At 32.8% G+C, this 15,721-nt stretch overlaps 1 pseudogene; it reads left to right on the forward strand.

Annotated features, from left to right (window-relative positions):
- Positions 1 to 10,473: 10,473 nt before the first annotated feature.
- On the forward strand, positions 10,474 to 14,386 carry LOC143389755 (actin-related protein 2/3 complex subunit 1A pseudogene; annotated as a pseudogene).
- The last annotated feature ends 1,335 nt before the right edge of the window (positions 14,387 to 15,721 follow it).

Raw genomic sequence — 15,721 nt, forward strand, 5'->3', positions numbered from 1 at the left:
TTTTCAAATAAATAAACACAATCCATTCTATTCTACAGGTAAACATAGTACAGTATTTTAAAACAAAAGTCTTTGAATCCCATGATATACTTCTCTATTATTACTCCTTCAGTCTCTGCGTCTATGAGAGAGAAAGCACACAAACCTTGTCATGGTTTAGAGGATTTCACTCATCTAGTCCTGACCCACATCTTGTCCTGAAGATGTACAAGTTCATCTGCTTTGTCATCCTATCTCCACTTTATTTTGTGCCCCATGTAGCACTATCTCAGTTTCTTGTGACATAATAGTCTCAGTTTTTCATTGATGACTAATATTTCCTCTCTGACAGGAAAAATTGACTAATGTTGCTAGCTAGACAACTCATAGTTATCTGTCATGAGAGCTCTGGAATCCATTTTTTTTCAGAAAGAGTATCCTAATTCCTCAATCTGAACCAAATATGCTCTCTCTATTCTATACATCATCTTTAAAACTTTTGCCACCTCATAATATTTTTTTCTTGCATAATATATATATATATATATATATATATATATATATATATATATATATATATATATATATCAGAATAGAGTACAAGCACCTCAAACAGAAATGTAACCTATCCCTTTTGTATTCCAAGCACAGAATCTGATAACAGTAGGCATTCACTGAAAGCTCACTCAACAAAGCTTAACTGAAGAATCTTTATGGTATAAGGCATAAGATGAATCATTATGAAAATTTTACAATAACTAATGTTTACAAACATTCTTTATGTAACCCCCTTTTTATATAGTCTCATTCTCCTTATGTTAATTTTGATCCTTAGCAAAGGAAAGCAACATATTTCTTATCCAACCCGAAAATCTGGGTGGCTATACATAATGGACATGGTGTAGGTTTCTTCTATGACCAATTTCATATACCTCATAGATCAAGAGTATGTCTTGTTTGTAGTATAATGGGAATAAGTAGTGATCTCCTCTAGATGAACAAGCACTGCTGAACAAGTTGCCCAATTAAGGGACTCATGATTGTTTTTCAGAGAATTTTAGTCTCAGTATAATATTATTTTCTTCTCTCTATTGCAGCTGTAATGGGTGAAAGAAATGTTGAAACACATTGGAACAATCATAATACATTGGCATGAATTGACCACTTTTCCCTATAGTAGATAGGGTTATATAAACAATTGAGACAGTTCATCATAGAAAAGGATGCATAATTTATGATTATCCTTTCTGGGGCTCATCTTCAGAGTCCACATATATGTTAAACATGACAGCTGAAATCAACAAATTTCTTATGAACTGCTACATACCTTCAAAAATCACCCATAGGAGGCTATGAGAAGCAAAAAAAAAAAAAAAAAAAAAAAAAAAGAAAGAAAGAAACAAATGTTTACCTACCCAATAAATAATTTAGTAGATTTTTTTTCTCTACAAATCATTAGTTGAGTCCTCACTCAGAACTCAGTTTTAAAATAGTAATCTTCTATCTTTATCAAAAACTGTTCAGCAGTAAATTTCTTCATGAACTCTACAGACATCAACCTTGCGTATCTTGGTAACTGAACTGTCTGTTGCTGGTACTGCTTTGGAGGCCAGAATTAGCACCTACTAATCTGCGATCTCTTGTGCAAAGCATCTCTTATTCCTTCTCTGGTTCTGTAATTAATTAGAATAACATTATTTGATTCACACTGCATAATGTCAAATTCTCTTAAAACTCAGCTCTTCTAATACTAAAAAGTCAGCTAAAACTGACCGAATAAATTTACCGAATACCTAAATCAAGAGCAAAACATAATTCTTCACACAAAGTGCAAGCAAACAGCTTTATTCCTGTTTGTGGAGTTTAACCTTCTGCAAAAGTAATTAGGTCTATAATTAAAAACCTATTTGGAATGATTAAAACCCTGTTATCTTGTGGCATTTAAAGATAAATGCAAATGTCACAGAGGATGAATTCATTAAAATTTCTATTTAAGAGAAAAAAATTGTGGATGGAAGGTGTTATTTATTAGAATGTTACAGTTTAAGGGAAAGTTTGATCTGCAAAGACAATGCAGAAGATGGAAAGTATCTTTCTCATTTTGATATAGCAGGCAACTGCTTTCCACAGTATTTATTTTGGGGGTTATTTTAAACTAGCATTTAAGTCACAGTGTTATTTTAAAGATGATGTAATTCTTCTTTCCGAGGGACTTCATCATTTCCAGGACATTAAGAGTTGTCAATATGTTTAATTCTGATTTAGTCATGTGTACAAAAGCAGAGGCATACCTGACAAGCAATGTATGTTTTCAATCTAGATTTTCAAGCTATGAATTCAAAGGCTAATTAATTTGGATGAAATGGTCGAGTGTTGAAGTCTCCTGTTGCCCAAACAATCTGATAAAATTAAGGGAAGAGAACTTGAGGCTCTGTGGGGACTGTTGGGCTGCATACTGTATAATGATCATTCTGAAACAAATCTGCTGGTGGTCCCTAGCTAAATACATTGCATTCTTTTAAAGTAACACAATTATTCTTCAATAAGTGAAATTAATTACTAGTGGTACAAGTAACTATTATCATATGTTTTTATGTGACTTTAAAATCAAACTTTTTTATGTTTTTGTGTTTCTATTTTCAACACATCAATAGAACACAGGAGAGTATATACATATAAAAATAAATTTAAGAAATGAAATGAAGACAATAACATTAATTTTGGCAAATGCATGATTAAAACCAACCACAGAAAACACCAAGCTGTGTTTTAGGTTTTATCAAAAATTTAGAGATTAAATAAAAAGGATAAATAAAAATAAAAACATATTAGAGTTACCAAGAAAGAAGAAATATTGTATCTATTTAGTCCCTAATGATTAATCAGTGAAGTCAAGAATAAATTAGGCAGGGATTATTTTAGAATAATACTCATTTCTATGAACTTAAATATGGTCTCATAACCTCAGTTTCTTATCATTGAAAAAGATATTATAGGGACTTAGGATGTAGCTCAGTGGCTCTCACCTAGCATTCAATACTCAGTACCATATCAAATCAAATCAAATCAAATTTTTAAAAAGGTATTATAGTTTAGCTACAAGAGTCGCATACCTCACAGGGTTCCATGAGGTCCCAAATTCTCAGAATTTTTTTTTAAGTCTAAAAGAGAGTAATCATTTCTTGAAAATTTAACAACACGTACCATAGACCAGTTATTTTCAGTGATGTGACCACAGACTTCACTCCGGGGCACTGATAATCACTTTAATTAGAAGATTTATATGGAAGAATTTCAGACACTTGGCATTAATGGGACTTTGCATTTCTAATTCATCATTAATCTCCTTATTGGAGTAAATGAAGGAACTTGGGTGGTTGACAGAAAGCTAACAAGAGTTTCATCATTAGATTAGAAATCAAGAGATAAGGCCAAGAAATTTCCTTGCAAAACTGACATGGACTACAAAGAATCATTCAAATGGAAAATTCCTGAAGAATAGGAAAATTATAATGAAGGAGTATGAATTTCCATGCTAAAAAGATTATTAGAAATAAAATATTCATTTTGAAAAACATAATGAGTCTTAGGAGGGCATTGCACTCATGCAAGATATGTTCACTTTCACTACCTATTTTTTTACTGAATACTCAACTTTTTATAATGAAAGGAATTCTCTGAATGTTAATTATTTCAGAAATAACCTTATTTTTAGCTCAGATTTATTCAAATTTAGATTCATTATGGTGAGAAATGATATAAATGATGAAGTTTAGACATGTGTTTAGTCCCACATATATTTTATTTATCATTAAATAATACATAAAGGTGACAAACTCCAATATTTAAGGAATGTATGAAACCTTTAATAGTAGACCATCTTTTTCAAGTGTCTAAGAATTCATGCAGGTGAATAATATAACAATATAAGAAATGTTACAAGGCCTTTCCATATGACTCAGCACTTAGCATTATGGTGGTAACAATGGCAAAAAAATTATAAATATAAGAAATATGGAGAAGAATTTGGGAAGTGCCCTATTTTATTGTATGTCCCATGGGCTGTACTGCAGAGAAATATCTCAAATGTGAGCATTACCATTAATGTAGGGGAGACTTTTAACAATCTGGTAGAAAAAAAAATTCTGTTATAATTCAAGAATTACTTTTCATTGAATTCATCCTAGTGAGAAACTGTGAAAGAATGCAATGGTTTTAAGACCTTATGGACAGATTTTAACGATCATGTCTTCAGACAGACTATACTATTTTGAAATCTTATGAATCGGAGTACTATGGGAAGGCCTTTCTCTTTGTTCATAGAATAACAGAGAAACTTGGAAAAAGTGTACAAATGAAGAAACATCTCACTAACAAATTATTATTGGAAGGTAAAATTTATCAGGTGATCCTACCATACTACCTTACTTTCATTATCTTTGAATATTTAAGAAGGAACATAGATATATAAAAATAATAGTAAATTTCACTTCATTTTTCTTAATCTATAACAATTACATGCAGAACTTTTATATTTATATTACACTTATTTTACTGTATGGTGTACAGTATGATTATTTTTGCCAAAATTCTTAAAACACTTCACTCATACTTCCATCTTTCTTGTTGATTTTTTCTATTTCTTTATGTGATGTTCATAATTCTGTTAATTTTTAGTTCGGTATAAACTCTTTTGCACTTTTGATGAATACCTTATAAGTCAACTATTTTAATAAACAAATACATTGCAATTAGCTTAAAATAAGATATTTGTGCTTTCCTTCACTCTACCCATACATGCAATCACACAAGTATTTCTACAATCATTATTTAGAAACTTTGGTATGACCTTGAAAAAATTTTTCATGATTTTTTTTCAGCCAGTTTCATATGCCCATCCTTAACTCCAACAATCAAAAATCCAGGCTCCAAATATTTATATCTCTAAAACTTTGTCTTTTTTTTTTCAGATTCTTATACAATTGGGTGAATAAAGGATTTAGGTTTGTTTCTGGCTACTTTCATTAGTTTGTTTCTCACTTAACAGAATTTTTATTTATTTATTTATCTATTTATTTATTTATTTTGTGCATGTGTGTGTGTGTTTAAGTACATTATAGTTATACATAATATTGGATTCATTTTTTAATAGTCATAAATGCATGTAACATAATTTGTTCTATTTTGAACTTTCATACTTTCCCTTTCCTCCTCTCTCCCACTGATCCACTTCCTCCCCTCCATTAGACTCCCTTGTATTAATTTAGTGTCTTTTAATGAGTGCATTAATGTTATGCAAAAAGGTGGAATTTATTCTAATATATTCATTATGCACATGACATGTTTTGGTCAATTTCACTCAGCATTCCCATCCCTCCTTCCTCCCTCCTCCACTGTTCTTCCTTCTATTTTTATGAGGCTCCCTCCAGAACTCTTTCAAAATTTTGGTTTACTTTCCACCTTCCACATGAGAGGAAAACATTTGACTGCTGATTTTTTGATTACAGGCTTATTTCGCTTAGCATAATGTTCTCCAATTTTGCCCATTTTACATTTGCCCATAACATATAACATAATTTAACATATAATTACATAATTTCATTTTTCTTTACAGCTGAGTAAAACTTCATTGTATATAATATGGTTAGGATATGAGGGTTCTCATGAAGGCTCATGCATGAGACAATGAAGGAATGCTCAGAGGTGAAATGATTAGATCATGAGAGGTATGACCTAATCAATGAATTAATCTATTTGATAGAGTAATGTCAGGAGCAGTGATTGAATTATGGTTCTTGAACTGCTTATGACGGAGTCAATGCCTCTCTTGGGAGCTATCTGTGAAGAGGCATTGATTTGAGACTGCTTGGTTGGTATGGTGACATCTTGTCCAATAGGAGGTTCTGTGTCAGCTACAGAGCTATTCTGTTCTTGACCTTGAGGTTCAGACACCAGCTGCTCCGGGGTAGAAAGTTATGGGTGCAAGCTGATAACCATAATCAGGCTGCTCATACTCCTGACCTTGGTTCTTCTTACTTTGAAGAAGCTTTCTTAAAATAAATCCTTTTGATGTTTCTACCAATATGATAAACGTGCTGAGCTTTTCTGTGTCACCACCTCCCTAACAGGGTCATAGTCTGCCACTGAGATCTCGCTTTTTCTCTATTTGTGTGTCTGTTTATTTTTCCTCCATCTCCACACCAACCAGTCTGGGAACCTGAGTTAATGACTGTGCAGGTCACAGCAGAGAGATAATTTGAAAGGACTTCTGCACTGGATGATAACCCTAGGCAAGTAAGATATGGCTGGAGGAAATAAGTCTTTGGGGATGTGCTTTTGGGTTTATATATTGTCCCTGGCTCCTAGCTCTCCCCTATCCCTGTCTCTCTATTCCTCCCTCCCATTATCCCTTCCTCCCTCCCTCTCTCCCTCCCTCCCTCTCTCCCCCTGCTTCTTTCCTAGCTGCCATGATCTAGAAACTTTCCTTCACCATCTCTTCTGCCATGAGTTCTGTCTTACCAGAGCAATGAAGATGACTGACCATGGAATGAAACTCTGAAACCATGAGTCCAAAATAATGTTTTCTTCCCCTAAATTGTTTTTGTTTGGTCACAGTGACAAAAAGCTGGCTAACACAATGTATATATGCCATATTTTCTTTATCTATTCATTTGCTAATAGGTGATTAGGCTGGTTCTACAGTTTGGTTATTGTAAATTGAACTGCTATAAACATTGGAATGAATGCAAAGTTATATCAAGGAGTTGGAGAGCTGGTTCATATGGTGAGTCCATTCCTAATTTTTCAAGGAATCTCCATATTTCTTTTCAAAGAAGTTGTACTAATTTTCAGACCTACATAGAATTCATGAGTCTGCCTTTTCCCTCATATCCTCATCAGCATTTATTGTTATTTGCATCCTTGATTATTATCATTTTGACTAGAGTGAGATAAAATCTCAGTGGGGTTTTGCATTTGTATTTCCATGATTGCTAAGGATATTGTAGATTTTTTCATATATTTGTTTGCCATTTATATTGTTTTTTCTTCTCATTCTTATTTTCCTTCTACTCGCCACTTCTCCTACTTCTTTTTCTTTTGGTACCAAAGATTAAACCCAGCTATGCTTAACCACTGAACCATGTCCCTGCCCCTTCCTTAAAGGGCAATTTAAAGGGTTAAATTTATTTCTTTATTTTGAGACAGACTACATTGCTTAGGCCCTTGAAAAAATTGATAAGGGTGATTTTGAACTTCCAAACTTCTGCCTCAATCCTCCTGCTAGAATTACTCCTGCACCATGCTGCATTTATTCTTTTGAGAAATATCTGTTTAGTTGTTTAGTTCTAATATTGGTCTATGAAGCCAATATGACACTGATACCAATAGCAGTTAAAGACACATCAAGGGAAGAAAACCACAAACCAATATTTCCAGTGAAAATTATTTACATAAAAAATTCTACATAAAATATCAGCAATATGCATTCAAAAATGCATTGAGAAAATTGTACACCACGATCAAATTGGTTTTGTCACAGGGATGCAGGGTTCTTTCAATATTCACCAATTGATAAATGTAATTCACCAAATAAATAGACTTACAGACAAAATTACATGATTATACCAATAGGTACAGATCAAGACTTTGACAAAATTTATCAGCAGTTCATGTTAAAAATACTGAAGAAAATAGGAATAAAAGGAAATTTTCTCAACATTATAAAGATTACACATGAAATATCCAAAGCCAACATAGTACTGATCATTGAAAAACTGAAAGAATTTCACCTAAAATCCAAAAGAAGACAAGGATGTTCACTCTCACCAATCGTATTCAATATAGTTTTGAAACTCTAGCCGGAGCAATCGGATAAGAGAAGGAAATTAAAGAATACAAACCAAAAAAGAAGATGTCAAATTGTCTCTTTTTGTTGATGATATAATCCTATGTCTAGAATACTCAAAAATTCTACCAGAAGACTTGTAGAGCTGATCAAACAAATTCATCAATGTAGAAGGATAGAAGATGAACATTCATAAATCAATAGTTTCCTATATTCCAATAGTGAGTCTACTGAGAAAGAAGTCAGGAAAACTATCTTACTCAAAAAAGCCTCACAAAAATAGACTGTGTTGTTTTTAAATATGTCTCATGATATTGCACCTGTCAGTAGTTTCTTTCTAATTCTAATATTCTTTTTTATATATGCAACATTTAAAACTATTATTGACTAATAGATGAAATTCTGAATTTATTCCAGATATTGGCAATGATAATTCAAGCTTCTATAAATAATAAAAAACAACATACATTTTATTTCTGAAGCGTCAATATCTAGGAATGGGATTACTGCTTTGTAGCTTTGTGTGGTAAGTGTATGATCAGCTTCATAAGAAAGTTTCAATTATTTTTTCCATGCACTTTAGATATTAATGACAAAGTGATGTTCCTATAACATACAATTTTGCTATTAGCCATTATAGTAGATTTTTAATGGTGGCACAATCATGTTAAATTGCAATTCCAATTTACTGGCTAGTTTTGTTGAGCATTTGCTATACTTTCTATCTTAAGTATTTTGAAAAGTTCTCTTCCTTAAAGGCATGATTCAGAGATGGCACTATTTGAGGGGGAGGGTGGAACCTGTAAAATAGGTTATTATTTTTTTTTAAATTTATTGATGAGTTCTTGAAATATTCAGAGAATATTTGTGTTATTAGATATGTTTTATTTAAACATTTTATTTTGAAATAAATCTAGAATAATAAACATTTGCAAATATAGCACAGAGAATTACTATATCCTATTCACTCAGTATCCTCAGGTTAATATCTTACATAATCATAGCTTATCTGTAAAAATCAGGAAATTAATATTGCTACCATAGAATTAGCTACTCTTCATTTGACCTTTGTCAGTTTTCCATCTAATGCATTGTTTGACTAATATATTTAAGCTAAAGTTTTTGATTTGAATTATATACCATTTTCCACTGGTTTACTTCTAACTTATCTATATTTAATTTAATATCTAATTTAATTAATTTATAATTTCCTTTTAGAGAACACATAATAGGTTATTATTTATCCAAATCCAGAAAACCCTTTCTTTTAAGTAGAGTAGCTAGATTATACCAAATATAAATATTGATACATTTGGGTTTAAACAGATCATTTTACAATTTTTTATTTGTGGAATAGCTCTTTTATCAATAGTGTTTGCTTATATTCTCTTAGATAATTAATTTTTTTGCAATTCTACTTTGTATCCTCTACAGACATTATATTATTTTTAGTGATTTCTCGAGGTTTTCAAGATGAATCTCTTAACATATCACCACCTACCTTCAAATAATTTTCAATCACTTCACATTTAGATTATAAGTCTTAAAACAGGACATTCTCTTTTCTTTCCTAAGATATTTGTGCTATTATTATCTTCTCTGAGAATTATTGGGGTCTAATTATCTTTGCTGTAAGTAGTCTATTTCACTCAATGAGGTTTTCAAATGAGGAAGTTTATTAAGCTACTTTAATTGATATATAAAAAACCTGTGCATATTTAACACATACAACTTGAGGAGTATAGGAATAGGTATACAACAGTAAAAGAGTACTTCTAAATCTATTCCCATAACTCTCAGCTTCCAAAATTTCCTACCATTCTTTTATTATTATTATTATTATTATTATTATTATTATTATTATTATTATTATATTATTTTTTGTGTGGTAAGAGTACAATAGAAGATCTACCCTCTTACAAAGCTATACATGTAAAATACAGTAATGTGTGCTAAGGTCACTATCCTGTAAGATAGATGAAGAATCCATTTGTCTTGCATGGCTGAAACATAACATTATGCCCTTCACCATTACTTTTCCATACCCACTGTCCTCCATTGGCTGCAAACCACCATTCTAGTCTGCTGCTATAAACCTGATTATTTTAGAGGTAAATATGTTTCAGCTTTGTCTACTATTTCTCATCACGGTTGCTCTTCATTCATTTGTATAAATCAAAATTTCTATGTGATCTTCATTCCATCTGTTCAAATATGTTATTTTAATGCTTCTTACAGTGGGAGTCTGTTTTGCACTGCACTATTTTTTTTTAAATGTGCCATCACTGTTTTAAAGTAAAGAAATTTTTACTTTTTAGAAAGTTGAATTCTGAGGGGATCAGATAACTTCCCTGATATCTATAGCTTCTGGAGTAAAAAAATGAAATAAAAAGGAGAAGAAGAAGAAGGAGATGAAGGAGGTGGAAACAAAGTTGGAAGAGATGAAAGAGAAGGTGGGAGAGATTCTGTAAAGAATACTCATGGAAAATAATTATTTATTTATTTGAAATTTTATTTTCATTGCTTTTTCATGATTTTTATTGTGAGTCTTCTTCTTAAGAGGTGTGAATGTTCCTAAAGTTTAGTAGTAGTGGCTCTGATTTTGAATTTAATAGGGGTAAAAAACAAAAGACTTATTTTCTGAAAGAATGTTCTTGGGAGCAAGTAAGTTGCTGTTCTCCAGATTACTAGAAATTCTAAAAAGGTGAAATGTGGATTTCAAAAAAGTAGACATACTTAAAAAAAATATAAAGAGAAAACAATGAAGAACACATTATTTCATAGTGTTATTGACCCAAGCAGTACTAAAAACACTCAACTTTCTTTGGGCAGAAAAGTTTTAAAACAGATCTCTTAGTTAGCTTTTTCTGTCTTATGACTAAAGGGTCTGACCAGAGCAACTGTAGAGGAGGAAAAGTTTATTGAGGGCTCAGAGGTCTAAGTCCATAGAAGGCTGGCTTCATGATATATATATATATATATATATCTCCCAAAGTCACGCCCTAATTCCCACCTGCCCCAGCCACACCCTACCACTTCAGTTAACACTCAGTTGATCCCTATCAGGGAAGTAATTCATTGATTGGGTTAAGACTCTCACAACCCAATCATTTCTCCTCTGAACCTTCTTGCATTGTCTCACATGTGAGCTTTTGGGTGACACCTCACATCCAAACTATAACAACAGTAGTTGAAACTTCTTTCATTTTATTTTGTTTTTGTGTATAATTTATTGTTTTATTTTTAGTCATATTAGTAACTGTTAGTAATTAGTACCAAACAGGCAATGCCAATAATCAAGCAGAACTTGTAGATCAGAGCGAAATCTTGGGTCTTGAAAAAGAAATTAGCATTTGCCTGTCATGGTGGTGCATGCTTGTAATCCAAGCCACTAGGGAAGCTGAAGCAGGAGGATCACAACTTTGAGGCGAGTCTCAGCAACTTAGCAAGACACTGTGCCAAAATAAAATAAAGGTAGTTCAGTGCTAAGCACCCCTGGGTTCAATCCCAATATCATGAAATATCATCAATAAGATATCAGGGTGTAAATATGAGACCAGGCAACAAGAAATTGATACACATAGAATACTTTATTTTCAGATGTATGTAAGAAGAATAAGCAATTAAGCACAATTGGGTTTTACATGAATAAACCAAGTCCAGAATAAATGGTACTGATGGTAGCTCACAGACATCCCTTTATTCAAGAATTAAACTTGATTCTACCAGCAAATTCCAACACAGTAGCACTGGGTTGCTTATCATCAACCACTGTGCTTTGTACAGCACATTCAATCCCCAATACCTTATGAGGACAATACTATTATTATCTTTATTTGGCCAGTGAATAAACTGAGATGGATATTAAATAACTTGATTGAGGTACCTATGTGATAGTGGCAGTATGAGAACTAGAGTCTAGATGAACACAAACCAGAGACAGACTAATATTAACTCCAAGCCATAAGTCAATATAGGCACTATTATTAGTCATTTTCAATGTTTCACAGTTGAACAGGCCTGAGTGGTTAAATGAATCCCTCTGGTTAGGTCAGTTATTTAGGTTCTAAACTGTGTTGATATAACTTCCTGAACATCAGCCTAAATGTTGGCATCATTTCCTATTGATATTGTCATTATTTGTTAGTATTATATTAATTATTTATATAACTTGTATCATTACATATTTACTCACATATTTAAATATATTTATTAATCATATTTAAATATAAAATTGAATATATATCATTGATATATATTTAAATAATAATCCAGTTCATTGTGCTCATTTTAATCCTTGTTAATAAAATTTGAAAATGGAAGTAGATGATTTTTAAGTTCTGGTAGATTATATACAATTGTACTAGCTAGAATTGACTAAGTCACTGTTACATGAATAACTGTTTACTCATTGTTGAAAATAGATTGAAAAATATAATTTTTTCATAAAATCTAATACTTAAAATGTTTTGTTACATACATAGTTGACTTATGTTTCTGCAATCACACTCTGAGATTCCCTTTATATCTCTATCATCTTAAAGATTTGTTGATTATTTACTGAGTACACGTCTTCAGAAAGATGCTGTATTCCTGCTGAACTGTTAGAAAACAAGAAACTATAATTTGAGATAATTTTTTAAGATTAAGGCATTGATGTTTACAAAAAATAAAGTATATAAAAATAGATAATAAGTTCATGTGTTTTATATATTGTTTAACCCAACACATACTAGATTTCAAAATTATTTCCACACTTATTCATGTGAAAATAACTAGAGGTATAGTTTTCAGCTTTTTTCAATGATGTCTGTCATTTATGATCCTGAAATTCTTGGCACATTCTGTACGGTTTATTGCTTTATGACTTCTTGCATTCTTTTTTAACACTATGCAAGTGATCACAGGAAGCAGATACTTCAGAGATCTCTAGTTCTGCTTACTAACCAAGCTGAACCTAAGTTAGATGACTCAGCACCATCCCAACCTGACATGTTTTTTATCGTTTTTCACAATCCTAATGTTCAAGCTGACTGATGGTTTCTGTACATTCATAACTTCACATTATCATGACCACTAAGTTAAAAAAATGATTTTTATGACATATAACTTCTAAGGCTGAATGATATAGTCACAGACTTCACTAAGGAATAAAATTATAACTATAACATAATCTGATTAAATTAATATAGCATACTGTTTTATACATCAGTGTAAATACAATGGATTCTTCATTTTTCTAAATGAAAAGCATCTCACCATCTTTTAGAGCACTCAGCCTAATCATTGCTATACAGATGTAAATTTACTAAAGTGATTTTCTGCCTTCACCTGTGCCAGCTGAAGCCTGATCTTCCAAATTGACCCCAGGAATTCTTGGCTCCAATCTGTTCCTGACCATTGTGACCCCCAGCTTTTTATCCTTTGAAAATGCAAAGAGAGAGAGAGAGAAAGAGAGAGAAAAAAATTTTTAATATTTATTTTTTAGTTTTCGGTGGACACAACATCTTTGTTTTTGTATGTGGTGCTGAGGATCGAACCCGGGCTGCATGCATGCCAGTCGAGCGCGCTACCACTTGAGCCACATCCCCAGCCCCCCTGCATCAGTTTTTACTAGAGTGAATCACCTGCCATACCTAAAAGAGGGACATTACCCAGATGACCCTTAACCCCAATAATAATGAAGTGCACATCTGTAAGAAGAATGGGAGCAAGTGAGTGAAAGCTAATGAACCCAAGGGGCCCAGGGATCCCTTGGAATTATTGACTGCTTTTATGGAAGAATGGCATGGCCACTTGTAGGGCAGATAGCAATGCCTATATCTGGAGTCAGAAAGACTGTGTCTGGAAACCAACACAGGTGATCCTGAGGTTTAATCACGCAGGCAAGTTTGTGAACTGATCCATCTCCTCTGGCGAACAATTTTGCTGTGGGAAGGAGAGCACGATTCATTTTTGTTTGTTCCTTCAATTCTGGAAATGACTAGTGGGTAAGCAAAGACTTTAAAAATATCATAGCTACATTGTCCTCACCTTGTATGGGCTTCCCAACATTTTGCTAGCTGCATGATCATGTGATTTCAGATGTAGAGTATCTTCTGGTTCCAGTAAAGAAGTAGATGAAAAGTCAACCAATACTTCCAGGGGCAGCAAAATCCCTTTGGGTCAGCTGATGTCCATCAGAGTTTGTTGACAATGACACTGGTGACTGGGTCCACAGAATCAAAGTCTTTGCCAGTGGGAGCAACTCCTCCTGGTTCAGTCACAACCACACCCTGCCTTGCTGCCAATGACTCAAAAAGGTCTCCACTCTGAAAATGAAGTCTTGCCACTCCTGATTGTCTCTGAGAATAGTGTTGTGGCTGCTGGCCCTGACTACTGTACAATACTCTTTGTCTTCAACCTAGACATTCCAAAATAGAGCATCATGCCCAACATGTCTGTCATGTACCATTTTTGCAACATGGACAAGAGGGCCACCACACAAGACCTAATGCAGACTTGTAGACACTGCACAAGTCTAGCATCACTAAAGTGTCTATTTATAAGGTGAACAAGTAAGATGGCCACAGATTTTATACTACTGGCACTGATGGTGTCAAGAAAAGTTGGAATTTCAAGAACTTAGTAGTACATCCAGTGTCTTCTGAATGTGAAACCAAGTAAGCCTCCACCATCCAGCATGAGAAACATAGCCACCACTTGCCTGTTGGTGAGGAAAGTAAGCCCCAAGAAAACACTTTAAACATATCCAGCAAACACTGTGTGCTTTTGTTTGAATTGGAGCAAGTGTTGCTTTTCTAAAAGCAGCAGTGTTTTTTGTTTGTTTGTTTTTGCTATTTCATCTCATTCTTGATGAAAGCTTATCATTAAGTACTTTATTATGGAAAATTGTTACACTAGAAGGAATAGATAAGGGAGGTATGTACATTGTCTTTTAGAAAATTAAATAAAAATCCTGAATGTGGAAAATAAATAGAAATGATTCTTTACTACCGTAGAGTTAAACATTGCTTTCAATATATGATGAACTAATCTTTTAATAAGACTGGCTTGTACAGGTTATTTAAATGTATCTTTTCTAAAGTGTCAGAAGCAGTAAAAGTCTCATTCCCTTATCACATAAACTAATAGATTCTACTAGAGCACAATATGGTGTTTGCTCACGACAGTAAGTCCTAGAGGAAGCTGTTAGCTCCCAATATGAAATGGCAAGATATGTGTTGTAACTATTGTGCTTAGATGGGAAGACCTCAGATGGTTAGCAGAATGTGCCTGTGGGAGTCCACTCTTGTACATTATAGTAACAAAATCTTTAAGTCTTGGCATGAAATGACTTCTAAGCACACCACAACTATGAGATAATGCACAGAAACCCATAACTTATTCTCAGGTAAAATTAAAAGCAATCAGATTTCAAGAGTGTATCAGGAACATTCTATTCCTGAAAAGCCACAAGGAAGACAGGTCTTTTAAAAATATTTTATTTTGATACAATGTGGAATCTTAAAGTAAGTAAAATTATTTTAAAATGAATTTTCAAATTCTCTCAGTAATTACAATTACAATTAATTAAATTACAGTTATTAAAAATGACAGATAAGATTCCTGGCATAGCTTGTTTAAAAAGAGATGTTCAATTTTCTGGCTTCAAGATATTTACTTCTGAAGATAGTATGTCTATGATCTCAATTTACTCCATTTTGGCTTTTGATCAAACTATATCCATTAATCTTTTTTTGTCATTTTAATGTTCAAATCCTTTTATTCTTAAAATCAATATCATAGGAGACTATAGTGTACTGACAGATGTCTGGATTTTCTCCCAGATCACAGATGGACAAGCTAAACACCTTCAGTAAGTGTCCCTAGGAAATCACACAAAGGTGACTCTCC

This window comes from Callospermophilus lateralis, unplaced genomic scaffold (genome assembly GCF_048772815.1).
Source record: "Callospermophilus lateralis isolate mCalLat2 unplaced genomic scaffold, mCalLat2.hap1 Scaffold_62, whole genome shotgun sequence".
In the NCBI taxonomy this organism is placed as follows: Eukaryota; Metazoa; Chordata; class Mammalia; order Rodentia; family Sciuridae; genus Callospermophilus; species Callospermophilus lateralis.